General features: G+C 48.3%; 1 protein-coding gene across 1 annotated transcript in view; it reads right to left on the reverse strand.

Annotated features, from left to right (window-relative positions):
* LOC147305434 (uncharacterized) overlaps nucleotides 1–26588 on the reverse strand; it is a 479902-nt gene that overhangs the window by 256501 nt on the left and 196813 nt on the right. The gene's annotated exons all lie outside the window — the stretch shown is intronic.

Consider the following 26588-nt stretch of genomic DNA (forward strand, 5'->3'; position numbering starts at 1 on the left):
TCTGACGTGTTAATAAAACAAGTGTGGGAAATGAGGCAGCATTGCCCCGCCCTCACAGAGCCCAGGTGTTTGAGGTGTTTTACAGGATAAATTAAAGTTCTTTTCTGGCTAGTACAGGAATATAAAGCATGTGAGGCTGAAATCAGAATGTGGACTCGAGTCGGTTAAATGTCCAGCGCACAGGTGAAGAACTGAAGACGCGGCGGGGCTTCACACAGCACCGTTACCGGACCCAGGGGAGGGGCGGGTGTACAGTAGTCGGCATTAGTGCGTCGTGGTCGTGCGCCCTCGGCTTCAGCAGTCACGTGGGGGGCTGATATCGGGGAGGGAGGGGGGGCCTTTAGTATTGTAGTGTTTCTGTATTATAGCTCTGTCTGAACATTGTTAGGTTTGATCGCTTTTATCACTGTGGGGGAAAAGTTGATCCAAGTTTTTATTCTCGCTCTTTGTTATGTTTGGTTTCCCTTCGCAAAGGCGAAGACGGACGCCATCCTTCGTCTCTGTAACCTTCTGCTCTTTCTGTCTCCTCGTGATGTGAAAGGCTTTTTGTGATCAAGTTCATGGCAGGAAATTAAAGTTATTACAACCTGAAAACGTCTTGTCATTCTCCACACTGATCCCAAACACCAGACGCACTCATGGCCATCCAGTGTCATTCTAGGACGGTGAACATGGCTCATGTCTTTCCTGGTAAATCACCATGGTAACTGATGCTAAAGACCTACCCTGTGAAGAAGGGGTAAATCTGTTATTTTCTCTGCCCTGTTGGCCCTGACGTTAGATCTGCACTCGCACTCATCCTCATTTCAAACACCTGAAGCACCTTCAGGCTGATGATCTGAAGAAACCTGCAACCAGGAGCTCTTTGATGTGGACACACCTGTCTGTGATAAACATGTGACCCAGAGTTTACCTTTATTCAATTCAGTTTTATTTATATAGCACAAAATCACAGCAACAGTCGCCTCAAGGTGCTTTATATTGTCAGCAGGACCTACAATAATTCATACAGAGAAAGACCCAGACCTTACTCTGGGAGCTCTCACTGAGCTACATTTACAGAGCAAAAGCCTGCAGGTGTGAATAATGTTCCTGACTAAACTCCAGTGTAAACACTCGTTTTTGTAAGTCATGACGCGCACCTCACGTCGCAGCGTGGAGCTGCACAGGCAGGACATCTACTGCAGAAAGTGACTTGGCTCATACACATCAGCCTTTCAGCTTTCAGCCCGACTGTGTTTCAGAGGTGTCTTTGGGCAGACAGTGCTGTGGCTCTGGTTTGAAGGAAACACCGGGCAGAATGTTAAAGCTGTGTTTTGTAGAGTGAGTACAGGGTTGACGTTAGTCTCTGTGGGGTTTCTCCATGGCTGACCTCTGGTCAGTGATGTCCATGTGTGATGTGCCTCTGCCTGTCGCTGACACAGACGTGTGCAAGTTTACTGTGAAGCATCTCTGTTGGAAAGGCTGTCAGCTGTGGGGGTGGGGGGGGGCTTGTGGCGAGAGAGCACAGTTGCACTATTGAGCACATGTTCAATTCAATCACAACATAAGTCGCCTCAAGGCGCTTCATAGATACAGAGAAAAACCCAACAATCATATGACCCCCTATGAGCAAGCACTTTGGCAACAGTGGGAAGGAAAAACTCCCTTTTAACAGGAAGAAACCTCCAGCAGAACCAGGCTCAGGGAGGGGCGGGGCCATCTGCTGCGACCGGTTGGAGTGAGAGAAGGAAGACAGGATAAAGACATGCTGTGGAAGAGAGACAGAGGTTAATAACAGATATGATTCAATGCAGAGAGGTCTGTTAACACATAGTGAGTGAGAAAGGTGACTGGAAAGGAAAAACTCAATGCATCATGGGAATCCCCGGCAGCCTACGTCTATTGCAGCATAACTAAGGGAGGATTCAGGGTCACCTGGTCCAGCCCTAACTATATGCTTTAGCAAAAAGGAAAGTTTGAAGCCTAATCTTGAAAGTAGAGATAGTGTCTGTCTCCTGAATCCAAACTGGAAGCTGGTTCCACAGAAGAGGGGCCTGAAAACTGAAGGCTCTGCCTCCCATTCTACTTTTAAATACTCTAGGAACAACAAGTAGGCCTGCAGAGCGAGAGCGAAGTGCTCTAATAGGGTGATATGGTACTACAAGGTCATTAAGATAAGATGGGGCCTGATTATTTAAGACCTTGTATGTGAGAAGGAGGATTTTGAATTCTGGATTTAACAGGAAGCCAAAACAGGAGAAATCTGCTCTCTCTTTCTAGTCCCTGTCAGGACTCTTGCTGCAGTATTTTGGATCAGCTGAAGGCTTTTCAGGGAGTTTTTAGGACTTCCTGATAATAATGAATTACAGTCGTCCAGCCTGGAAGTAATAAATGCATGAACTAGTTTTTCAGCGTCACTCTGAGACAGGATATTTCTAACTTTAGAGATGTTGCACAAATGGAAGAACGCAGTCTTACATATTTGTTTAATATGTGAGTTGAAGGACATGTCCTGGTCAAAAATGACTCCAAGGTTCCTCACAGTGTTACTGGAGGCCAAGGTAATGCCATCCAGAGTAAGAATCTGGTTAGATACCATATTTCTAGGCTTTTCAGGGCCGAGTACAATAACCTCAGTTTGATCTGAATTAAGAAGCAGAAAGTTAGCGGCCAGAACTGAGTAGACGTGGAGCCATGCCTGAAAAGGACAGTTTTAGTCTTTTATGCCAATTAGACATTTAGTGGATGTAGAAGTGCAATGTGTATCGACCTGTTCGCTATGTGGCTAGTTCATGCTACTAATGCTTCCTGTTATGCTACATACCTGCTAGCTGTAAGCTAAACGATTTGGTGTTTGTGATATATTGTTGTTGGGTGTATTGGCAATCAATGTCATGTACTGTAAGGGTTTGGGAGTAGTGTATGAAACTCGTGCATGTAGATGTTCATATAGGAATTCCCATTTGTAGTTCTGGTGAGATTCGAAGAACGCTAATGCATCATAATTCATGACTTCGATGTTTATTACATTCAGTATTCTGTATATGTTCTGTTCACAGACCACACACACCCCTCACCACTCTGTAAGCCTGCGGTTGCATTACTGTGTTGGTGTACTGTGCTGTTAAGCTGAGGAATCACAGTAAAGACGGTACAACCTTTATCTGTGCGTCCTGTGTGTTCTGACCGACACCCCAAGGTGAACACCACTGCTATTCAGCCAACGCCTATACAGTCCTGCGTTCAACCCAAATGAACAATCTCATCCCTTCTGCAGGCGGGCAGCCTGGTTGTTCCTGTTTTCAGGGCCGCTGCCCGAGGGAGATTCGTTATTCATGTTTTTCTTCTTTAGATATGAACCATTAGATGTTCCCAGGTATAAATTAAAGACAAAGGGAGAGAGGGCGTTTGCTGTGGCTGCACCCAGACTGTGGAACAGTTTACCTCCTCACGTCAGACTCTCCAAAAGCCTAGAAACTTTTAAAACCGCTCTTAAAACTCACCTCTTTTCATTGGCTTTTAGAAAGGTTTAATTTATTTGTTTTATATATTTTTATTTTATTTTTATCAGCGAGGTGTTATTACGAAATTGTGTTCTATTGTATTTTTATCTGTATTTACTGTACAGCACTTTGGTCAGCCTTGGTTGTTTTTGAATGTGCTCTATAAATAAACTTGACTTGACGTGACTTGACATAAACTGACACATGCAGGGAAGAAGTACACTGTTGATTAACAGCTCCATAAATGCTACAGACGTGTGGTCAGTGAGCCAGTTGGAGGAACTGACAGCATATCAGATCCTACGGCAACAACAGCTGTGGCTTTACTGATGTCACCACACCTGCACGAATGGGAATGTGCACGGTGAGAGCAGCAATGAATAACAAACGGGAGGAATATATGTGAAGAGGAGAAAGGCACACAATGGGACAACTTCCAAAGGACTTGGTGTTACTCTTTCATCGAATGTGGATGCTTTGATTTAAAAGAATCCGCTCACATAAACAATTTCACTGAAACTGCGGCGGCTGAATCATTCGCTGTAAACGAGCTGAGACGGGTTGCACGGTTGCAGTAGATCTGATCTGCCTCCACTCACGATTTCAAAATCACTTTGGATCATAAGAAATGAGCCGCTTTCGTCAGCGCCTCATCACAATTCGCCGATGTCAGGATGTTATTGCGCCTGGAGCAGCACGCCAACTCGTTCAGCAGCTTGTAGTGTTAAATCACCTGAAACCAAATACAGAAGCTGCGGCTTCAAGCTGGTGTCAGATTGCACACGTGTGCTTTCATAACGTTATCTTTGTACTCAGCTACAAACCATTGTGCTCATTTAAGCTGTGAGCTGATAAACCACGGCATCAACACTGCACACGGTGCTTAAAACAAACACAACTGCTATGTGGTTTATATATGTTTATATACTGTATATAGAAAATAGCAGAACACAGAGCAGCCGATGAACAGATTGTGCACAGTGTGAAGGTCTGGGGTGACTTTTCGTTCCCTAAACTGAATCACTCCTGTAGGTGTATATTTATACATTCTTCTGCTTGTGTCGGTGATGGCCTGCAGTCAAACATCCTGAGAAACAAACAGCCAACAACATTCGTGTTCCTATTGGAGTCATAAAGTCCTGTGGTTTACTTTCCAAGTGCGTGGGAGTGTTCGGAGGGATTCCCTGCCTGCACACAGGCCTCATATCTGGACAACAACACAGAACAGCGCTGTGGAATATGCTTTCCATGCTGCATGTGGGATCGCCTTTTGTCCGCTCTCCCATTGTCCAGCCCTCTCCTGCTTCCTCCATCCACCCACCTGTTTACCTTTCATTATGCAAATACGACATTCGAGGTCTTCCCCAGGATTCCCGAACACAGAGAGCAGCGCGACATTTGAGGAACAAAGGAAGGGAATACACAGAAAGATGTTTCCTTTATTTTATTCTTCCAACGAGGGGAATTATCAACATGTCGACATGTTCTTCAACACCTGAAGTGTTCAGAAAACACCAGCACTTAGAGCAAATTCAAATCCACAACATTCGTTTTATATGAGAAGCTGAAATTCAGTTTTTGTAGGTTCAACTTTACAGATTCTTTATGTTAAATAAAAGGTAGTTACCTGTGTATAAACAAATCTCTGCTTTCAAGATCAGGCTCAAACTTTCCTTTTTGCTAAAGCATATAGTTAGTGCTGGACCAGGTGACCCTGGATCCTCCCTTAGTTAAGCTGCAATAGGTGTAGGCTGCCGGGGATTCCCATGATGCACTGGGTGCTTCTTCTTCACTCACTATGTGTTAATAGACCTCTCTGCATTGAATCGTACCTGTTGTTGATCTCTGGCTCTCGTCTTTGAGCCTGGTTCTGTCGGCGGTTTCTTCCTCCCCATATGATTGTTGGGGTTTCTCTGTGTTATTGTAGGGTCTTTACAATATAGTGCAGCTTGAGGAAAATTATTCTGACTCCTGCAATAGATAATTACTTCAGTTTATGAGTTTGTGCAGGACAACTGAGCTGAAATGTCAGGGAGAGTTGCTGTTGGAGTAATTCCAGGTGTGCTGTGGGGAAACCCAAAGAAAGGACTGATGTACAAACAGAGGGACTAATTCAGCATCAGGAGAATCAATGAAGCTAAAAGAAGGGGCTGTGCTGTGAGGAGTGTGGCTGTTACTGTTGTTCAGATTTGGTAAGCATCTTGGCCGTCTTGTACAAACGTGTGTTTATCCGTCTCCATGTAAACTGGAACCATACAAGCTTTGATTTGGTCATTCGTTGTTTCCTTTGCCTGAGGAAATCATCCCTGGATCACTTCCAGATGGTCCAGGATGCTGCTGTGAGGCTGCAGAAGGCTTCGGCAGGTCCTCCTAAAGGTCCCACGTGACCCTGACTGTGTCCTCTTTACACCGGCTCCCCATAAAGTTCAGGGTTACTGTCAGATTTTGGCGATCACTGTTACAGATCTTGGGGAGTATTAATGAGGTCCTACATCCACTCCTGACTGCGAGGTCTCTGAGGTCTGCTCATCAGGACTTGCTCGGTCCAGGTGACTAAAGGAGACTGTGCTGCAGACCCAAAAGCACTTTGCCACTTTAGTTCTTGAATAAACTTTACTGACTTCCTACAGAAGCACAGGTCACACTGGCTGTTTGGAGGCTGTGTGCATGTTAGTCAAAGCACACTCACCTCCACTCGTCTGCACTGATGAAGCAATCGGTGACATTCAGGAGACACCCGAGCGATGAAATTCATCAATACTGTGCTTCATGCTAAGAAAGGTCACAGCTATGACATCTTACAATAAATATGTCCAAATATGAAACTATCGTGAAACCGCAATCACTCAGAGCTCACAGGAGGATGAGCACAAAGGTCTGATTACAAATACAAGTCGGATCATTGCAATTATTTTTATGACAATCCCAGTTATTCCACAACTTAGACATCCACATTACTCACACTCTCATAACACATACATATAGGGCCTTGAGGGCGGGCACGTTAACGGCGTCCAGAGGACGGTCTGTGTATTCAACCCCACCTCTGACGCCGGTGCCCACCTGTAGGCATTGAGGGTTCTCGGGAGGGGCCGTGCTAACACCTGCTGCTCTCTGGCAGCAGCACCATGCCCTCCCGTGTTTTAAATGCACTTTAGAACAACACGCAGCAACACTACACATGAGCGGGAGGAGGGAGGTATGGGGTCCTCACACACCCCCGTTCTCTGCTGGCCATCGGGGCGGGGGGCCTGGGAGGAGGTGTTGGCCGTCCGATTGGGATCTGGGATGCGGGGCCTCCCTGCTGCTGCAGAACCTGGGGCGGTCTGCTTGCCTCCACCCGGGGGAAAGGGTAACATCTCCTGGGTCTAGGTGCCGAGGGTACCTGGACCCAGGGTATAGAGTTTGTTTGTTTGTTTGGGGAGTGTGATTGTGTGTACATGTCCATTTATGTCCATCCTTACGTTGGGTGAGTGCTGAGTGTTTGTATATGTGTGCATGAGGGTGGGAATGCATGTTTGTGTCTGTGTGTGCCTGTTTGTCTGTGTCTATATGTCAGGTCGGGTCTTAGACTCCACCTCTCTGGGAACTCCCAGGCACTCCAACGGCCTGTCTCCCCTCACCACACTCCCTGCCGGACTGATGCCCTCAGGGGTCGGTGCGTTGGTGGTTCTTGGTGTCCGGGGCTGGGCGCTCAGGTATGTACCAGCTCACTCCCGGTGACTACTTGGCGGGGCCTGGTGCCTGTTGCTTGGTCAGGCCTCTTCCGGAGCGTGGGGGGCCCTCGGGCCTCTGGGCCTGCGGCTCGGTTCACTCTGGCACAGCTGGCTGCCGGCAGAGCCGATAGACGCACCAGTGCAGCCCCCTCTGGCTTCTGCTCCGTGGCTGCTGGGTGACCCCTCGTCTGGGGCTCTCCTCAGCTCTTCCCAGGAGGGGGGCACTGATGCCCCCCTGGTGGTCCTCCTTGTGTCCTCGTATTCTGGGGCCTCTGGATGTCTGGAGCCTGGACCGTGCCTGATTCATGCCCTGGGAGACGGGGCTATGGCTCTCTACATCCTCTTGCAGACCGTTACATGGGGAAACCTTTTGAATACAAGCGCGCTGATCCACACAGGTGTGCACACGGGTGTTCACTGTTCATAGACATAAACTACACAAGCACATTGTGCGCTGTCGGTCCTGCTTGCTACACAACAACATTCAGTATTTAGTATTTACTGCTGTTTACACTTAGCTAGATTAACGTGACGGTGTTGTGTTTAGTATGTTGCTCTGTTTTTCTTTTCCTTTATCTTTCTTTCTCCCTTTCCTGTCCCTCAGTCATGTCTGTCCCGTCTGTAACAACTGAAAATAAAATAAATAATAACAACAAAGGTCGATCAAATGGACCAATACGGCAAGGCCGTGATGGTCCACTTGGCAAAGTAAATCCATTGGGTCTCCTTGTTGGTCTTCAGACAACAATTCTGACGGTTAAAGAACCAAATGGCACAGGCAACAAAAAAAAGACAATCCCAGTTAATCTGGGGATTCAAGTTAATCTGCACTATAAGGTTCATTCACAGAAAACTGTTGCTCTCACTGTAAGGTGTGTGGGATAGTGATGAAACTCAGCGTGTGCAGCTTTGTTCATGAACACGCACATTTCCTGAATCCAAAGCTGCTTGGCTCCAAAGCCTGTATCTGCTTGGCCTCCAAGATTTCTATTTATAGCTTTGCCTGTTTGGAATTTCATTAGGTGAGCGCTTCAGGTGTTGTGAAAGTAGTGAGAGTAGGCAGCAGGCTTGTTCCTACTTGTTCCAACCCACACTTGCATCAGGACTTCTATCGGTGTGTGGGTGTCAGGCCGGGTCAAATTCCAGGAAAGCTGCGCTTTGGTGATGTAGCAGAAGACGAGGAAATCCCTGTCACGGTGTCCCGAGCCTGGGAATTTTGAACCTCGAGGGAAATGACTGGATGACGAGACATTTGAACACTGACGCTCAGTTTGGACATGAAACCAAACGCAGGTCGTATCAGTTGTAGCTGCATCAGGTCAAATGTCGTTTCCCTTAAGCCGTGATAAATGTCAGTATTTATTCTGACTGATCATCCCAAAGGCTGACTTGACAAAATAAGAGCCTGAAAACCAGAGAAGAAGTCTGAAAGTGCTCAATAATCCAGGATAACTTCAAACTGATCAGCAGGTCAGGAAGTCAAAAGCCAACTACAGGATATGATAACATATCTAAAAGAGCTCAATTACATGAAATAATTAAATGTGTGTTTAATTCTGTTACAGCCTTTTTACCTTTTGAAATATCATGTTATGTTTTCACCTTTGATTTTCTCTCTTTGCTTTGAAACTTGAAAGTTTCCCTCGGGAACAATGAAGCTTAAAGCTGACTGAAAGCCTGCAGGTTCAGACTAAATTTAGCCCCGACACAAAACAAACTTCAACCACGTACACACTCGCTGACTGATGTGTACGCGCGATGATGACATCCCGCTGACACGGCTCCGCCACCTCCCCCGCACAATGCAAATGAGCTTTCATCAGCGAGTGACAGGATAAAACAGGTGTGCTCAGACAGGGAGACACCAGCAGCTCTGTGCCAGCAGAGAGTTTACACAGGTGAACAGGAGGAGACGCATTCCAGCTCAGCAGCTTCAGCATGAACTCCAGCGCTATTCTGGTGAGTACGAGCCGTCACCTGGAGAACAGGTGTGCAGATGCTTTGTACGCTCTGGCTTCACCTCACAGTGACAGCCTGGAAACAGCTTTGGACTGCACAGCTCATTACTACACAAACCTGTGTGATGTGTGTGTACAGAGCAAAGCGTTTTCATCGAGCTTCTTTTGGAGGGACGTTGGAGACAGATCAGTCAAAGCCTCTGATCGGTGTCATTGTGTCAAAATGTGTGCTTGTCTTCCAGCTCTTCCTGGGACTGATGGGGACAGCGTTCAGCAGCCCGGTTTGTCCTCAAAACTGCAACCATGCTCAGCACTATCACAGGCAGTACTTCACTCATGTGTCCGACCTCCATAATTCTTCAGTCGCGCCCTGGAAACTACAGTGAGTTTACTTACTTAAAGCCAGGAAAGAACAAAAGTTTAGGCTTCATTGATCATACAAACACAGCTGTATATATACGACTGGTGCTTCAGGAGTGTAAGGATTAGGGCTGGGTATCGTCACTGATTTCTAGAATCGATTCAATTCCGATTCACAAGGCCCCGAATCGATTCGATCCACGATTCGATTTAATTCGATTCGATTTAAATCTGGGAAATTTTGACAGTCAGAAATATTATAATTCAGATCAGTACATTTACATATTTTTGTATCAATAAAAAGGAAGCTGACACACGCAAGACTTTATCAAAGGTGTGAGCATCACAGCAGAGGCCTTTGTGTCAAAGTAGCTGAAGATAAAACACAGAAAAACATGAAGGTGATTTTCCTGGCCTGGGATTTTATAAAAATATTCTGCAGTACATCAAAAACGAAAGAAAACCATTAATCAACATATGAACATCACCTCTGAAGTTACAGCGGTTTTATTACAGACACAGCGTTTTGCATTTTGAATAATTTTAAAAAGTTTAAATTTGTTCAGTATTGAACAGCAGAAATGAGGTTTTCTTTTCGGAAGAATGTAAAAGGGAAAAAACAGCGGCCGACAGCCTGTAAACAACAGTAGACTTGTGCGTAACAAGCAAGCGAATAATGAAGAAAGGGAAACTGTTCTTGAAGTACAGAGAGAGAGCTGTGCATCGCAGTGGAAGCAAAACAGTAAATGTCTGAGTGAATTCATGACGATGTTTATGTGAAGCGTTTGGATCTTCTTTTGCTGCTGGTTCGGTCAATATTGTTTGGAGAGAGATCAAACTAACAGCTTTAGAATCAGCGCATAAAGGGCGTGAACACAAAGCGCAGACCCGCCAACAGATCAGAATCAGCGAGCTGTCGGCTTTCAGCCCCGACTGTGAGAAAAGCGACATCTAACTGATTCTGATCCGCGGGTCCCGCTGTGTGTTTAAGTCTTTGTGCAGAATCCGTGTTCCTGCTCTCATTTACTGTCTTAACTGTTTGGTGGTTCTTGAAATTTTGTAAGATTTCACCTGAGATTCTGGCATTTTGGGCAAAATAAATTTATATTAAAAAATCGATTCAGGATTTTAATGAATCGATTTTACGTTATCCAAGCCAGAATCGATTTTAATCGATGAATCGATTATAAGAACCCACCCCTAGTAAGGATGCACTTTCAGTGGGGGCCACTCTAAACTGCCCTCATGACTTCATGGTCTCAGTCGCTGGTTTCAGGTCTTACTGAATAAAACACAATGTTCATTTTGTAAATTATGATCTCATTACCGTCACAAATGAGCAGGAAGTCGTGGAGGATTACTGGGTAATGCCCTGTCAGTCCAATCTTGCTGCAGACTTTATGCCACCCAGCCATAAAAACTGGATTTCAACATTGATTTTAGCAGAGGAAAGGTTGGACACAGTGCTGGGACAAGCACATGTGTTAGAGCTAAAATTCACAGGCTTTTGAGTCCAGCGTGAGCAGATCTTAATGTCTGACACTGTCACACCTGAACACTTCCGTTTATCCGTGGACTTTGTTTTCCTGTGTTTCAGAAACAACTCTAAAGCAGGCCGAGAACCACAGACGATCAAGGAGGCCAAATGCATGCCTTGCAGTGTGGAGAACATGGTGGCCAGACCAATCTTCGTACAGATTCAGGTGTACGAGAGCATAGGCACGCATGGGTATTGCAGCTGTCCGTTCGATCTGGCGGTCGGATGCACCTGTGTCGCGAAGGAATGACGGCCGGACGCCAGGCTGTGCTGAATGTGCCGTAACAACCTGCTTTTAGTTGCTGGCTGTGCCTATATTGAATGTATTTATTTGTAACTAGGAAATACTGTTTATCAGGTTATATATGAGTGTGCATGTAAAATGCGACCAAGTCATCGTTTTTTAAACTTACCTATATGTCAATGACATGTTTGTTTACATGAGATAAAACTTCATGAATTTTGTGGCAGTGTTGCTCGTTTCAAAGCAACCTGAATCCTTTTTTCTAGAAAAATTCAGTGTACTGATCTGTTCAATGTGCATCTGAATATCACATTTTATTCTTTACATGCATCATGTAATATGCAGTAACTTGATAATATCATAGTCATTTCAGAATATTTCTGGTCAGTACCAATGTGAAAATGTTTGTTTTGTATTATCAAAATGCTGGATTTTTATGTACCTCACTGAGCTTCAGTAAAACTATTAAAGCCTCGTATTCATCAAAGGATTTGTAGTGCACTAAATGTGTTTTACTTGCTGATGCCTGGTTTTACATATAAGCACAGTGCTAATAGACAGATAAAGCAATGAAAGTGTATATATAGCGTTATATAATAATATTGCTTAGCAGAACCTAGTTAAATGTAAAAATAAATGTTGTTGTAGCACTGAACCCTGTGGAACTTGTAACAGTCACAATGGTGTGGTGTCTCTGTAATAATAACATAAGTCAAGGGGTTATGAGGTCATTAGTGTGCGCCACTGCCCTCTCTGTGATTTATGGGAGCGACGTGCTTGCACGCGAATACATGGAGAGAGACGGACTTATATGTTTCCCCCCCAGAAACCTTTTGGTTGTGCAATAGTTTTTTTAAAATCTTTTTTTGCTAGCTGGCAGCTGTCTGCTCCCACAGGCCAGGATCCATCCTTCAACCCCTCATCTTCCGGTTCCGGTACGATGGCGCCTGTAGCTGTGTCCAAATTCATGGGCTGCATCGGCCCTGTCACTACCTGATCCGTACCGGAAACCCGATCCGTACCCCGCATGCGCCAAAGGTGTCTACTTCCAGTCGAAGCGTTTTACGATAGTTACGGGTCAGAGTACCTGTTGAGATGTTAAGAATAATAAGTATCTCTTAAAATGTTTCCGATAATGAAACATTTAATATAATGTAGACAAAAACGAAAAATAAAAAGATAGTGAGAGATCAGGACTCTCGATCCTTACTGCGCATGTGCAAAGTCTGACCGTACAAATCGGGTCTACCCGATCCGTACTGCGCATGTGCAATGTTTTCTTCTTCTTCTGTTCGTTTAATGGCAGTTTACTCCCAATGTACGAGGATACCGCCACCTGCTGACTGAGCGAATAAAGCCTATTATAAACTGAATTAGCGTCATTACAAACGTGTGTTAAATCTGATTTAGCGATAGTCGAGTGTGTTTATGCTTGTCTGTGAGGAGAGGATTGTTGGAATAGTGATGATGATGTGCGCCATCACTGTCAATTGTCAGTAAACACTTCATCTGGCTGATGAATCTACACGTGAGATATTACAAAATCTGTATTATTAACTCTGTAATTAGGCGCCATTCTTCTTATTTTACGGCGCTGTTGTTCAGTCGGGGGACGCTCTCTGTTGAGGAGAAAAGCATGAATTTGTTTGTATACGGCGGTGTCCATTGCTTAAATGTCCCGGTAGTCGAAAAGGAGGCAGGGCTGTTGAGAAATGCTAGGAGCTAACTGGGCGCTAACCGTGTCATTCAAATATATTGAATGTCGCAATGTTGGCAAAGAGAGGAAGTGACGTAAGATTTGCGCATGCGGGGTACCGATCGGGTTTCCGGTACGGATCGGGTAGCGACAGGCCCACACAGACCGCGTAAACTCTCGACCGTCTCACACGTCTGTTTAATCAGTTTTCTGTTTGATGTTTATTCAGCTGTGTGAAAACCAAGGAGGAACCCACCCGATGGATTAATAATGTTTTATCTAATCTAATCTAATAACTTTAATCTCAGCCAAACCGATTTACTCACGAACAAACAAAACACTGAAAAAAGCCCAACAGTAACATTTTAGGTTGTCTAAGTGACTTATATATTACGTTTAACCCGAGTAGCGAAAGACCGCAGTGATCTGAAAATGATGTGCCGGAGTTGTGGCGTTCTCAGCGGCTCCAGTGACCCTCGAGCTCTCGGCTCGCTATCGAGCTGGTGGGTAACAGACGTCTCCAAAAACGTCGATATGGTGGATATGGCGGGCCACGAAGGACACACCCGACCCATCCTTCAAATTCGGGGAAAAGGAGGACGCGTTTGTCGGCTGCATTCAGAGGAGTCTTTGAATTTGGACAGCCTGCGTCACTGTGACGTAATCGGCCTACAAATGCGTCCTCAGGAGGTTGCAGCCCATGAATTTGGACAGCTTGTGTCTGGCTTTGCCGCTGCCGGCCGTAGTTTCTGTGCTGTTTTTCTCGGCCTTTCTTCTTTCGCTTTTTGTCACTAATGTGTTGGCTGCCCTTGTCTGTGATCGCCTGATGCTGTCATCCATCCGATCCTTTATGTTAAGTCAAGATGCCTCATCCTCCTGCGGTATTTTCCATCCTCCGCTGCCGACACCAGTGTCTGGATCTTCGTTAGGTGTCATCTGTGGAGCCTTTCTGGGTCCACGCAAATCACGGAGGAGGAGAGGAAAAAGAGCAGGTGTCCAGGTAAAACTCAGACTGTTCTGGAAGCGGGGACTAGCTGTGCCTGGATCTATGAGGCGGCGCTACCTCAGGAGTGTTCATCCAGACTCTCCGGTTGTTTGGCCTTCCATCCCCGCGGTGAGTGGAATTTATGAGCGTCGCGGATCAAACTCTGTTTCTTCGTCCCCTAAATCGGGCCGCTTCTGTCAATGAGATGTCTTCTACTTCGCTGAGAGTGGCGCTTTTCAACGCTCGATCAATGACTAATAAAACGTTCCTGCTGAACGATTTTATTCTTTCCAAAAAAACTGGACTTCTTATTTCTAACTGAAACCTGGCAGCGCGATTGTCACGGTCGGACGGCCCTTTCCGGACGACCCTGCTTGTGTTTATGTTTTCTGTATGTGTGTTTGCTTCTCCCTCCCTGGCCCTCGGGGTTGTTTACGGAAGTGTGCGCCGTGGGAGAGGCGTGTCCTGGCGACTGTCGTCATTGGGAGTCCCTCTTCGCTGTTGCCGGCCCACCTGCAGCTGATTACCTGACCAGTGGTTGGTAATCATTCCTCCAGGCTAGAAAGGGGTATTTAACCTGGACTCGCGGCGACAGTCGACGTGGGATTATTACTCCGAACTGGTACAGTCTGTGCGAGCAGTGTGAGTGTGTTATTCGGCTAGCGTGTGGCTAACGCTGGATTTTCCTTCTTCCTCCAGGAGGGGCGAGCGGAGAAGCGAGTTGGGGAGCACACACACTAAGGGAGTTACTACACGAAACGCACTGGGAGCAAGGGACGAGCACGATTGGAAAATTGCACTTTTGAATGGATTGTTGGACTTGTCTGTTTCACTGTAAATAAACGCACTGTGTTTCTGTGAGCAAGAACCGCGCCTGGGTCCCTCTTTTCCGTGACAGAATAATCCCACCACCATGGACCCAGCGGATTCTGCTTCACGCCAGCTGTCTATCCAAGCGGAGGTTTTGGAGCGACACGAGGAAATGCTGAAGCACGTTTCAAAGGAACAAACCGCGCTTCTGCAAGCCATGACAGAGCTTAAAGGTATGTTGATTTCCTCACCTAATACGGCTCCAACGCAGCCCGCCCCTTCGCTGGAAGCCGCGGCAGCCTGTCCGCTTCCTCCTTCACCTCCACCGCGGCAGCGAGAGTACTCACTCCCCGCACCTGAAAAATTTGACGGCGAGTTGGGGAGGAGCCGGGGTTTTTTGACGCAATGCTCTCTTGTGTTTAGACAGCAACCTTGTGCCTTTGCCTCTGATTCTGCTAAAATCGCTTATTTGGTGCAACTTATGACTGGGCGGGCGCTTCAATGGGCTCAGGCAGTTTTAAATACCCAGCCCTCTGTGTCATATGACGTCTTTCTCAGCAAGTTTCGCTGTGTGTTTGATAAAGGCACTAGCTCGGATGCTGCAGGTCATCGCATGTTTTCTCTGAAGCAAGGTAGGAGGAGTGTTGCTGACTTTTCCGTGGAGTTCTGGATCCTGGCGGAGGAGTCGGGCTGGGAGGAGAAAGCACTGCGTGGAGCCTTCCTCAACAGCCTTAATGAGAATATTAAGCGTGAGTTAGCAACCAAGGAACTGCCTAAAGCTTTGTCTGCTCTAATCAATATGTGTATTGACTTAGACGACCACATGCGGGAGTTCGGCAGAAGAGCCGGGGATGGTCGGCGGCCTGCTGGGGGCACGGGTACATCTAGGGACCTTCCTACTCTGATGTGGAGAAGTGAGGAGGAGGAGCAACACGGGGATGAAGAACAACCCATGCAGCTCGGCGGAGCCAAGCTTTCCTCCTCTAGACTGGGGCGCAAACAACGGACTGGTGAGTGCTTTCTTTGTGGAAAAAGAGGACATTTTGTTGACTCCTGCCCAGACCGAGTAAAAGAGTCGGCCCGTCAGTAATTGTGGGGATACTGGCGGGCGCCACAACAAAAGTGTTCCCTCACCTCAGCTGCCCTGCTAAATTAATGTCTCACTCCCTCACTCACTCCTGCTGCGCACTCATTGACTCTGGTTCTGAACAAAATTTCCTAGACGAAGAGTTAGCCAACATCTTAGGCCTGCCCCTACTTCCCCTTCCAGAGGTCCTGAAGGTCTCAGCCTTAAATGGCGGCCATCTAGCCTCCGTCACACATCGCACTCAGGAGGTTACACTCATTATTTCGGGAAATCACTCTGAGAAGATCAGTTTGTTGGTATTCAAAGCCCCCCACACCCCACTGGTACTGGGATTTCCTTGGCTCCAACATCACAACCCCCAAATCGACTGGGCCAAAGGGTGTGTAACTGGCTGGAGCACGCGGTGTCATGAACAATGTTTACTTGCCGCTGTCCCGGACAATCCTGGGACCGCCTCTGCGAAAAGCTCCTCACCCCCCGACCTTTCCTTGGTGCCCGCCGACTACCACGACCTCGGCCAGGTATTCAGCAAAAATAAGGCGTTGTCTTTGCCCCCACATCGGCCTTACGACTGTGGAATTGACCTACTCCCAGGCGCTCCCCTGCCAGCAAGTCGGCTCTACAGTCTGTCTAAACCGGAACGCGAGACCATGGAATGCTACATAACGGAGTCTCTGGTCACAGGTATTATTCGCCCATCTACTTCGCCTTTAGCAGCAGGATTCTTCTTTGTAAAGAAGAAAGATAAGAGCCTGCGTCCCTGCATTGACTTTCGAGGGCTGAACAAGATCACTGTTAGGAATAAATATCCACTCCCCCTGCTGGCCTCGGCATTCGAACTATTACAGGGGGCAGTCCTGTTCACCAAACTGGATCTTCGGAGTGCCTATCATCTGGTTCGCATCCGCAAGGGTGACGAGTGGAAGACGGCTTTCAACACCCACCTGGGGCACTTCGAATACTTAGTGATGCCCTTCGGTCTCACTAACGCCCCTGCGGTCTTCCAGGCCCTGATTAATGATGTGCTCAGGGACTTTATTAACCATTTTGTCTTCGTGTATCTGGATGACATTCTGATTTTTTCCAGGTCGCAGACTGAGCACATCAACCATGTACGTCTGGTCCTACGGCGCCTATTGGAGAACCGCCTTTTTGTGAAAGCGGAGAAATGTGAGTTCCATGTGGAAACTGTTTCTTTTCTGGGTTTCATTGTGGAACAGGGGCGTTTGCGAGCTGACCCGGCCAAAGTCAAAGCCGTAGTGGAATGGCCTATTCCCAAGACCCGCAAGGAGGTGCAGAGGTTCCTGGGCTTCGCCAATTTCTACCGCCGCTTTATCAGGGATTTCAGCAAGGTAGCCCTTCCTCTAACCAACCTAACTTCTCCTAAGTTGTCTTTCCAGTGGTCCTCCGCAGCCCAGCAAGCGTTTGATCGGCTCAAGCACCTGTTTTCCTCGGCTCCGGTCCTGGTCCAGGCGGACCTCGGCCGGCCTTTCGTCGTCGAGGTGGACGCGTCCGATTCGGGCGTGGGGGCGGTTCTCTCCCAACGGATCGACGGCAAGTTTAATCCCTGTGCGTTCTTCTCCCGCAGGTTGTCTCAGGCCGAGAGAAATTACGATGTGGGCGACCGGGAGTTGCTCGCCATCAAGTGGGCCCTCGAGGAATGGTGACATTGGCTGGAGGGCACTGAGCAGCCTTTCGTGGTGTGGACGGACCACAAAAATCTGGCGTATCTCCAGGCAGCCAAGCGCCTCAACGCCCGACAAGCCAGGTGGGCCTTATTTTTTACTCGTTTTCACTTCTCCATTACTTACAGGCCCGGTTCTAGGAACACTAAGCCAGACGCGTTGTCGCGCCAGTTCGCACCCGTGACCGATGAGGACGAGAAGGAAAAACCCATCCTGCCCCCCACCTGCATTGTGGGTGCACTAACATGGGAGATTGAAAAGGTGGTCAGGGACGCCCAGCGACAGGAGCCCGACCCTGGCACGGGTCCGAAATGGACGCTTTATGTTCCGGCCGCAGCGCGTAGTCAGGTCATTCACTGGGCACATACTGCCAAGTTTTCGTGCCACCCAGGTAAAAATCGCACTGTCTCCTTTCTACGACGTTTGTTTTGGTGGCCCTCTCTTGTTCTCGATGTCCAGAACTATGTTGCGGCATGCCCGGTGTGCGCACGGAACAAAACCTCCAACTCACCTGCTTCTGGCCTCCTGCGACCGTTACCCACTCCAAAACGCCCGTGGTCGCACATCGCCCTGGACTTCGTCACCGGCTTGCCTCCCTCTGCAGGTAACACCTCCATTCTAACCATTATTGACCGTTTTTCCAAGGCCGCCCACTTCATTGCTCTGCCCAAGCTCCCTTCTGCCTTGGAGACGGCCCAGTTACTGATGCAGCATGTGTTTCGGCTCCACGGCATACCCCAGGACATCGTTTCCGACCGTGGCCCTCAGTTCACCTCGCGGGTTTGGAAGGAGTTCTGTGCAGAATTGGGAGCTCAGGTCAGTTTGTCCTCCGGGTTCCACCCCCAAACTAATGGTCAGACCGAAAGGGCCAATCAAGAGCTGGAGGCCATGTTGCGTTGCGTCGCATCATCGAACCAAGCGACCTGGAGCGAGCAGTTGGCCTGGGTGGAGTATGCCCACAACGCAAGCACGTCATCAGCGACTGGACTCTCGCCCTTCGAGGCGTCGCTGGGGTATCAACCCCCTCTCCTCTCCATCTCTGAGGGAGAGCTGGCGGTTCCCTCAGTCCAGCACCACCTTAGGCGCTGTCGTCGGGACTGGCGGGCCAGGCGCGCAGCACTCCTGAGAACGGCCGAGCGGAACAAGGCATTGGCGGATCGCCGTCGCACTCCTGCTCCGGATTAACAGGTCGGCCAGCGGGTGTGGCTCTCCAGCAAGCACATCCCTCTTCGGACTGAGTCCAAGAAACTGGCCCATCGGTCTCTTGGCCCCTTTGCCATCCAGGAGGACCTGAACCCGGTGACGGTCCAGCTGGCCCTTCCGCCTGCTATGAAGGTACATAACGTCTTCCATGTTTCTCAGGTTAGGCCCGTCCGGACCAGCCCTTTGTGCCCGCCCCCTGGGCCCCCACCACCCGCCCAGATTATCGACGGCGCCCCGGCGTATTCCATTGCTCGCGTAATGGATGCCCGGCGCCGCGGTAGGGGCTTTCAGTTTTTGGTGGATTGGGAGGGGTACGGTCCGGAAGAACGTTCTTGGGTGCCGCGGTCTGCCATTCTCGATCATCGCATGGTGAGGGAATTCCGCCGCCGGCATCCGGACAAGTTTGCCAGGTCGCCCGGAGGCTCCCGTTAGAGGGGGGGTACTGTCACGGTCGGACGGCCCTTTCCGGACAACCCTGCTTGTGTTTATGTTTTCTGTATGTGTGTTTGCTTCTCCCTCCCTGGCCCTCGGGGTTGTTTACGGAAGTGTGCGCCGTGGGAGAGGCGTGTCCTGGCGACTGTCGTCATTGGGAGTCCCTCTTCGCTGTTGCCGGCCCACCTGCAGCTGATTACCTGACCAGTGGTTGGTAATCATTCCTCCAGGCTAGAAAGGGGTATTTAACCTGGACTCGCGGCGACAGTCGACGTGGGATTATTACTCCGAACTGGTATAGTCTGTGCGAGCAGTGTGAGTGTGTTATTCGGCTAGCGTGTGGCTAACGCTGGATTTTCCTTCTTCCTCCAGGAGGGGCGAGCGGAGAAGCGAGTTGGGGAGCACACACACTAAGGGAGTTACTACACGGAACGCACTGGGAGCAAGGGACGAGCACGATTGGAAAATTGCACTTTTGAATGGATTGTTGGACTTGTCTGTTTCACTGTAAATAAACGCACTGTGTTTCTGTGAGCAAGAACTGCGCCTGGGTCCCTCTTTTCCGTGACAGCGATGGTGACTATTCATCCTTCATCGAACTTTGCCCGAGTGGGTACTCCTTCATCAGCCGGCCTCGGACGTCGGGTCGAGGAGGTGGTGTCGCTGCGCTGTTTGGAAGCCGGTTTTACTGTCGCTCAGTAATGGTCGGATACGTTTCATAGTTTGAACTACAGCTGGTTAGAATTGGAAATAAAGATCCGTTTTACTGCGCTGTAATGTATCGTCCACCTGGCCTAAACAGCATGTTTTTAAAGGAGTTCAGTGACTTTTTATCCTCGACTTTGAAGCTGTCCAGACTGGTTATAGTCGGGGATTTTAATATACACGTTGATGATGACTCTGACCTCTTTGCCAGAGGTTTCCTTAGCGTCATGGATTCTTTTCATTTTACTCAGCATGTGTCTGGTCCCACACACACCCAAGGACACACACTGGACCTTGTTTTTACTTTAGGTTTAAACATTAATTTTTTTTGTACTGAGGACATTTTTATTTCAGACCATCGCTGTATTCTTTTCATCTGTCCCTCTCTCCTATTCGACATGTGGTTAGCTCTCGCATCTTAAATTTAACTGCTGTTAAATTTTCCGATGCTTTTAATTTAGTTTTATCTCCTTATAACAATGTTCATCTGTTAAGAAATCTTTTTAATAATCATTGTCTTTGTATTTTAGACAATGTTTGTCCTGTCAAAACTAGACTAGCTCCGGTAAATGACAGCATTCGCTTCTTAAAGCGTTGCTGTCGTAAGGTTGAGCGTTTATGGAGGAAAACGCGTTTGCATGTCCATCTCCTTCATCTAAAGGACCTTTTAGTCTCTTTCAACACTTCAGTTCGAGATGCGAGGGCGGCCTATTTCTCAGATTTAGTGTCTAAGAGCAGAGGTAACCCCAAGGCACTATTCGACACCATTAGTGATATTGTTGCTCCTGCTCCACTTGCTGTCCCAATTTCATCAAATGAAGATTGTGAAAAATGTCTTTCTTTCTTCGTTGAAAAAGTGAGGAACAGTTTCTCTCCTTCTGTGTCTCTCTTGTCTGCTCCAACTCAAGCTAGGCCTGTAACTTTAGAAAGATTTTTACCTGTGTCCTTACCAGAGCTGGTCAAGTTAGTTAATTCGATGAAAGCGTCCTCCTGCTCTCTTGATATTTTACCTGGATCTGTGTTTAAAAATGTCCTTCAGTCTATCGGTCCGTGTGTTTACAATTATCAATACCTCACTGGTTTCTGGTCAGGTCCCTGTTTATTGTAAGAATGCTGTCATTCACCCACTGTTAAAAAAACCTAAGCTTGATGCTTCTCTTCTCAGTAGCTACAGACCGATTTCAAAATTACCGTTCATTGCTAAGATTTTAGAAAAGGTTGTTGCTAAGCAGCTTATAGCTGTTCTGGATGAAAACAGCATTCTGGATAAATTCCAACCTGGTTTTTGTAGAGCTCACTCTGCTGAAACTGCACTCCTTAGAGTCTCCATTTTGATGAGATGTGATGCAGGCGAATGCTCCGTACTGTTGATGTTGGACCTGCGTTACAGAAAAACACTGAAATATACACTACAATGGGAAAGTACAAGAGGAAAAAAAGAGACCTCTGCTCATGCTGGGCTCCTGGGAGGACAGCATGAGAACAGGAAACAACAAAACTCCTCTGCACAGAAAGCACATAAATGTCCACAGCACAACATTATGGAGCACGTGACCAGCCACAGGGTCGGGTGGGGGGTGAGGAGTAAGCCAAAGCAAACACAGCAGCCATCCTGCCCTGCGCTATTATTCCAGCACGGGCTCAGACCCGCCGTGTTCCCAGGAGGGAACAAGCATCGAAGGCGTTTGGAAAGGGAGGGGGATGAGTGCGTATCAGTGTATGTGTGTGTGTGTGCGTGTCCAGAGTTCAGCTGAGACAGTGTCCTTCGCCCTGCCAGGCTAAGTAAACAGTCTTCCAGCCAACCCAGGTGGCCTTGCATGGAATGGGAAGAACAGACTCAACACAGTCGTTATCAGGGTGTTGTTGTTCAGCTCCAGCCTTGAGACCGCAGCTGGCGCCGAGAGGGTCTCCGCATGAAGTGATGGTGCTTTTTACTTTAGTGCGAACAACTCATATGAATTTCAAAGCTGTTCTACAGTCCAACACTGGTCTCTCAATCTCCCGTTGGAGAGCCGCGAGGTTCTCCATGATGTTATCAAACTTACGCTCCGTGATGTTGTCGTTCTTGTGCTCAAAGAGACGATTCTGAGAACTCACGACCGCAGTGAGCTGCTCCAAGATGTGATCCAGAGATCTTATTCTGAGTGTTCACGGCAGCCGTAAGCCTCTCCAAGATCTCATCTGTGCTGCACTCAATGAGCCCATTCAGCCAATTCAGCCACTCCTCCACCAGCTACACCTCCACCACAATCGTCACTGCTGCCCGCAGCACAGCCCTTATCCCCGCTACCCATAGCTCCGTCTTCAGTGTCCCCTCTCCCTGTAGCTCAGCCATTGGCTCTGTCATCAGCAGCTACATTTGCACCTGAACCATTAGCTCAGTGGCCGCTAGCTCAGTCATCTACTCAACCACCAGCTCCACTTTCTCCCCAACTGTCATTACTACCTCTAGCTCAGTTTCCTGTGCAGTCATCTACTCCACCACCTACTCTACTCTCACCACAACCGTTACAACAGCCGCCAGTTCAGTCTTCAGTTCAATCCCCTAGTCTGCACACTCACCCACCTGGTCGGCTACACATTCTGCCAGGGGTCCCAATACCCTCTGGCCCTGCATCTGCTCCTGCTGGAAGCTCGGGTGAGCCCGGCCAACACCTGTGGCTCCCACGCCATCGCCTATGGTTTCTCCAGCCTCCGTGTCTTCATCTGCCTCGCCTGGTCCTGCGGTTGTTACACCGCCGTCCAAGGTACATCCAGCACCTCAGCATCGTCCACTTTCTGGGCCTCCAGCCGGACGTCATCGCCGTCGTGGGCGGCCTCCGGACCAGCACTGTCGCCGCCGTTGCCGTCCGCACGGTCGGCCCCCAGAACTGTTTCCATGCCGCTGCCGTTGCCGCTGCCTTCCGCGCGGCCGGCCCCCTGAACAGCTCTGTCGTCGTCGTTGCCGTATAGTCTAGTGTCTTAGTTTGGCTTTCTTGTATTCTGTTTAGTTTTCTCAGTATTTGGTAGCCGCCCTCTATGTCTCTTTGTTGTTGTTCTCTGTGTTTCTTAGTTGCTCTGTCTCCCCTAGTCAAGTTCGCGTCTCTGTGTTATACTTCCTGTTTTACTTTGAAGGTCTGTGTCTTATGTGAATGTGTCCTGCTTTGCTTCCTTGTCTCGTCAGTTCTGATTTCTCCCAGCTGTGCCCTCCTTCTGTGTCTCATTCCCCTCGTTACTTCCCAGTGTATTTAAACCCCGTGTTTCTCTGAGTCAGTGTCGCGTCGTCCCTCATGCTGTGTGGATCTCCCTGTGTTGTCATGGTCCTGGGTCAAGCGACCCAGTGTTTGAGTTTATGTATCTTTTGTATTTATTTTGTGCCTTAGCTTAGTGCACCTAGTTAATTTCTAGATTACTGTGTAGTCCTGTTTCTTAGTTATGTCATCTCCCCTGTACTAAGTCTCCCTGGTTCATGTGTCATGTCTGTGTGGTTATGTTTGGTTCCTTGTCTAGTCTGTCTGTGACATGTGTCTCCCAGTGAGTTTAGTTTGTGATTTAGCAGTTTAGTTTAGTTTGCTTTTGAATGACTTTCCCCTGCCAGCAAATTACGCTGAGTCTCTCAATGCAATTTCAATTGTATTTACAAATGCATGAAAGCTGGAGCAGCAACGGGACAATTATAAACGTCACGGCTCCCCGAACCTCAGTAAGATGCCAGCCGAGGGAGCTAACAGTAGTGATCATCACGGCCGTGTACATTCCACCGGACGCCAACATAACCACGGCGCTCTCTATCCTGCTGAACACCATTAACAAACAGCGGCGGGCCCACCCGGACGGTGTTCACATAATTGCAGGTGACTTTAATAAGGCCCACATAAAGACTGTGCTCACAAAGTTCTATCAGCATGTCAAATGTCCCACCAGAGGAGAGAACACTCTAGATCAGGGGTCTCAAACTCCAGGCTTCAAGAGCCGGTGTCCTGCAGGTTTTAGATCTCACCCTGGGTCAGCACACCTGAATCAAATGATTAGTTCATTCCCAGGCCTCTGGAGAACTTCAAGACATGTTGAGGAGGTCATTTAGCCGTTTAAATCAGCTGTGTTGGATCAAGGACACATCTAAAGCCTGCAGGACACCGGCCCTCCAGGCCTGGAGTTCGAGACCCCTGCTCTAGATCATGTTTACTCCAACATTAAGCATGCATATGGAGCCATACCCCTCCCACACCTCGGTCAGTCTGACCACCTCTCCTTCCTGCTCTCCCCAGCCTACACCCCCCTCAGACGCAGTGCAGGCCCACCACAAAGACTGTTACAACCTGGCCTGAAAATGCTCACCAAGTTCCTGGAAGTTCACATCTCAGACGACCTCACCTGGATGACTAACACCACCTCCATCACCAAAAAGGCCCAGCAGCGCCTAAACTTCCTGAGACGCCTGAAGCGGGCCAACCTCCCTCCTCCCATCTGGCAGACGCTATCGCAGCATTGGAGTCCGATCCTCCAGACTGCGAGATAGCTTTTACCACAAGCCATCAGACTCCTGCGAATACAAGACATCATCAACCACAGAGGCTGTGAAAACAGAAAACCTGAGTGAGCAGCCGGCAGAGGAAGTAAACAGCTTCTTCGCCCGCTTTGAAACACCACAACAGCAGCGCTCATCTGCCTCAGCCCTGCTCCCATCCTCATCCTCACCTTCCTGCACCGCTCCACTCACTGTAACAGAGCACGAGGTCAGACGTGTGCTCCTAGCAGTGAACCCCAGGAAGGCGGCCGGTCCAGACGGAGTACCTGGCAAGGTACTAAGAGCGTGTGGCCACCAGCTCACCCTCATCTTCACCAGACTCTTCAACCTCTCACTGGATGACGCAGCCATCCCATCCTGTCTAAAATCAGCCACAATCATCCCAGTGCCGAAGACGTCTCCCATCACCAGCCTGAACGATTACCGCCCTGTGGCCCTCACACCGGTAATCATGAAATGCTTCGAGAGACTAGTCCTTCAGCACATCAAGGATTACCTCCGCCCAGAATTCGACCCGCACCAGTTTGCATACCACGCAAACAGATCCACAGAAGACGCCATCGCCCTCCACTCTGTGCTGAGTCACCTAGAGCAGCGGCAGAGCTACGTCCGAATGCTGTTTGTGGACTATAGCTCAGCCTTCAATGATCCGGACATCCTCATCATCAAACTGGTCACTCTCGGCCTCCCTCCTCTCACATGTGCCTGGATAAAGGACTTTCTCACAAACCGGCCCCAGACTGTGAGGCTCCGCCCTCATCTCTCCTCCACTCGCACACTGAGCACCGGCTCCCCACAGGGCTGTGTGCTGAGCCCCCTCCTGTATTCCCTCTACTCCCCACGACTGCAGTTCGACCCACAACAACAATCTCATCATCAAGTTTGCTGATGACACCACGGACTCATCTCAGAGGGAGACGAGGCAGCCTGCAGAGAGGAAGTCCTGAAGCTGGAGGCCTGGCACTGAACACCAAGAGAACCAAAGAGGTCATTGTGGACTTCAGGAGGCACAGCACTGACTTAGCCCCCCTTTACATCTTACTTTACTTTACTTTATTGATTTATATTGCGCTCTTCACAGGATAAAAACCACAAAGTGCTTCACAATAATAATAAAGAGATAAACATAAAACAGTACAATCCAACATACAGCACAAATCTAATTAAAAGCTAGTCTAAATAAGTGAGTCTTAAGATGCTGTTTAAAAGAATAAATACAATCTAGGCAACGTAGAAATGGAGCGAGAGAATTCCAACACCGGGGGGCGCCGCTCTAACCGATCTATCACCTCTGGTTTCAAAATGTGTTGGGGGAACTACCAACAGCCTTTGATGAGATGATCTCAGGCTGCGAGAGGGAGCGTGAGTTTCTAAGAGAAGAGATGAACTCACAGGGGTCTTTTTTGTCTGGTCCCTTACCCAGGACCAATTTGCCATGGGAGACCCCACCAGGGAGCAAAAGCCCCCAGACAAACGAGCCCCTGGGATCCCTGGGACACACAAACCCCTCCACCACAATAAGGTAGCGGGGTTTTACATATCCACCTTTTAACTTTTCTATATGTATGTAATTACATGTTGTGTGTGCGAGAGAGACATTTCATTTTTGTTTCTACATAAACAATTTCACTGAAACTGCGGCGGCTGAATCATTCGCTGTAAACGAGCTGAGACGGGTTGCACGGTTGCAGTAGATCTGATCTGCCTCCACTCACGATTTCAAAATCACTTTGGATCATAAGAAATGAGCCGCTTTCGTCAGCGCCTCATCACAATTCGCCGATGTCAGGATGTTATTGCGCCTGGAGCAGCACGCCAACTCGTTCAGCAGCTTGTAGTGTTAAATCACCTGAAACCAAATACAGAAGCTGCGGCTTCAAGCTGGTGTCAGATTGCACACGTGTGCTTTCATAACGTTATCTTTGTACTCAGCTACAAACCATTGTGCTCATTTAAGCTGTGAGCTGATAAACCACGGCATCAACACTGCACACGGTGCTTAAAACAAACACAACTGCTATGTGGTTTATATATGTTTATATACTGTATATAGAAAATAGCAGAACACAGAGCAGCCGATGAACAGATTGTGCACAGTGTGAAGGTCTGGGGTGACTTTTCGTTCCCTAAACTGAATCACTCCTGTAGGTGTATATTTATACATTCTTCTGCTTGTGT

The sequence above is a fragment of the Aulonocara sp. 'chitande type north' Nkhata Bay genome, linkage group LG20 (assembly GCF_057382095.1).
Source record: "Aulonocara sp. 'chitande type north' Nkhata Bay isolate Kocher_YH1m ecotype deep benthic linkage group LG20, A_spYH_male_GT1.1, whole genome shotgun sequence".
NCBI classification, from domain to species: domain Eukaryota; kingdom Metazoa; phylum Chordata; class Actinopteri; order Cichliformes; family Cichlidae; genus Aulonocara; species Aulonocara sp. 'chitande type north' Nkhata Bay.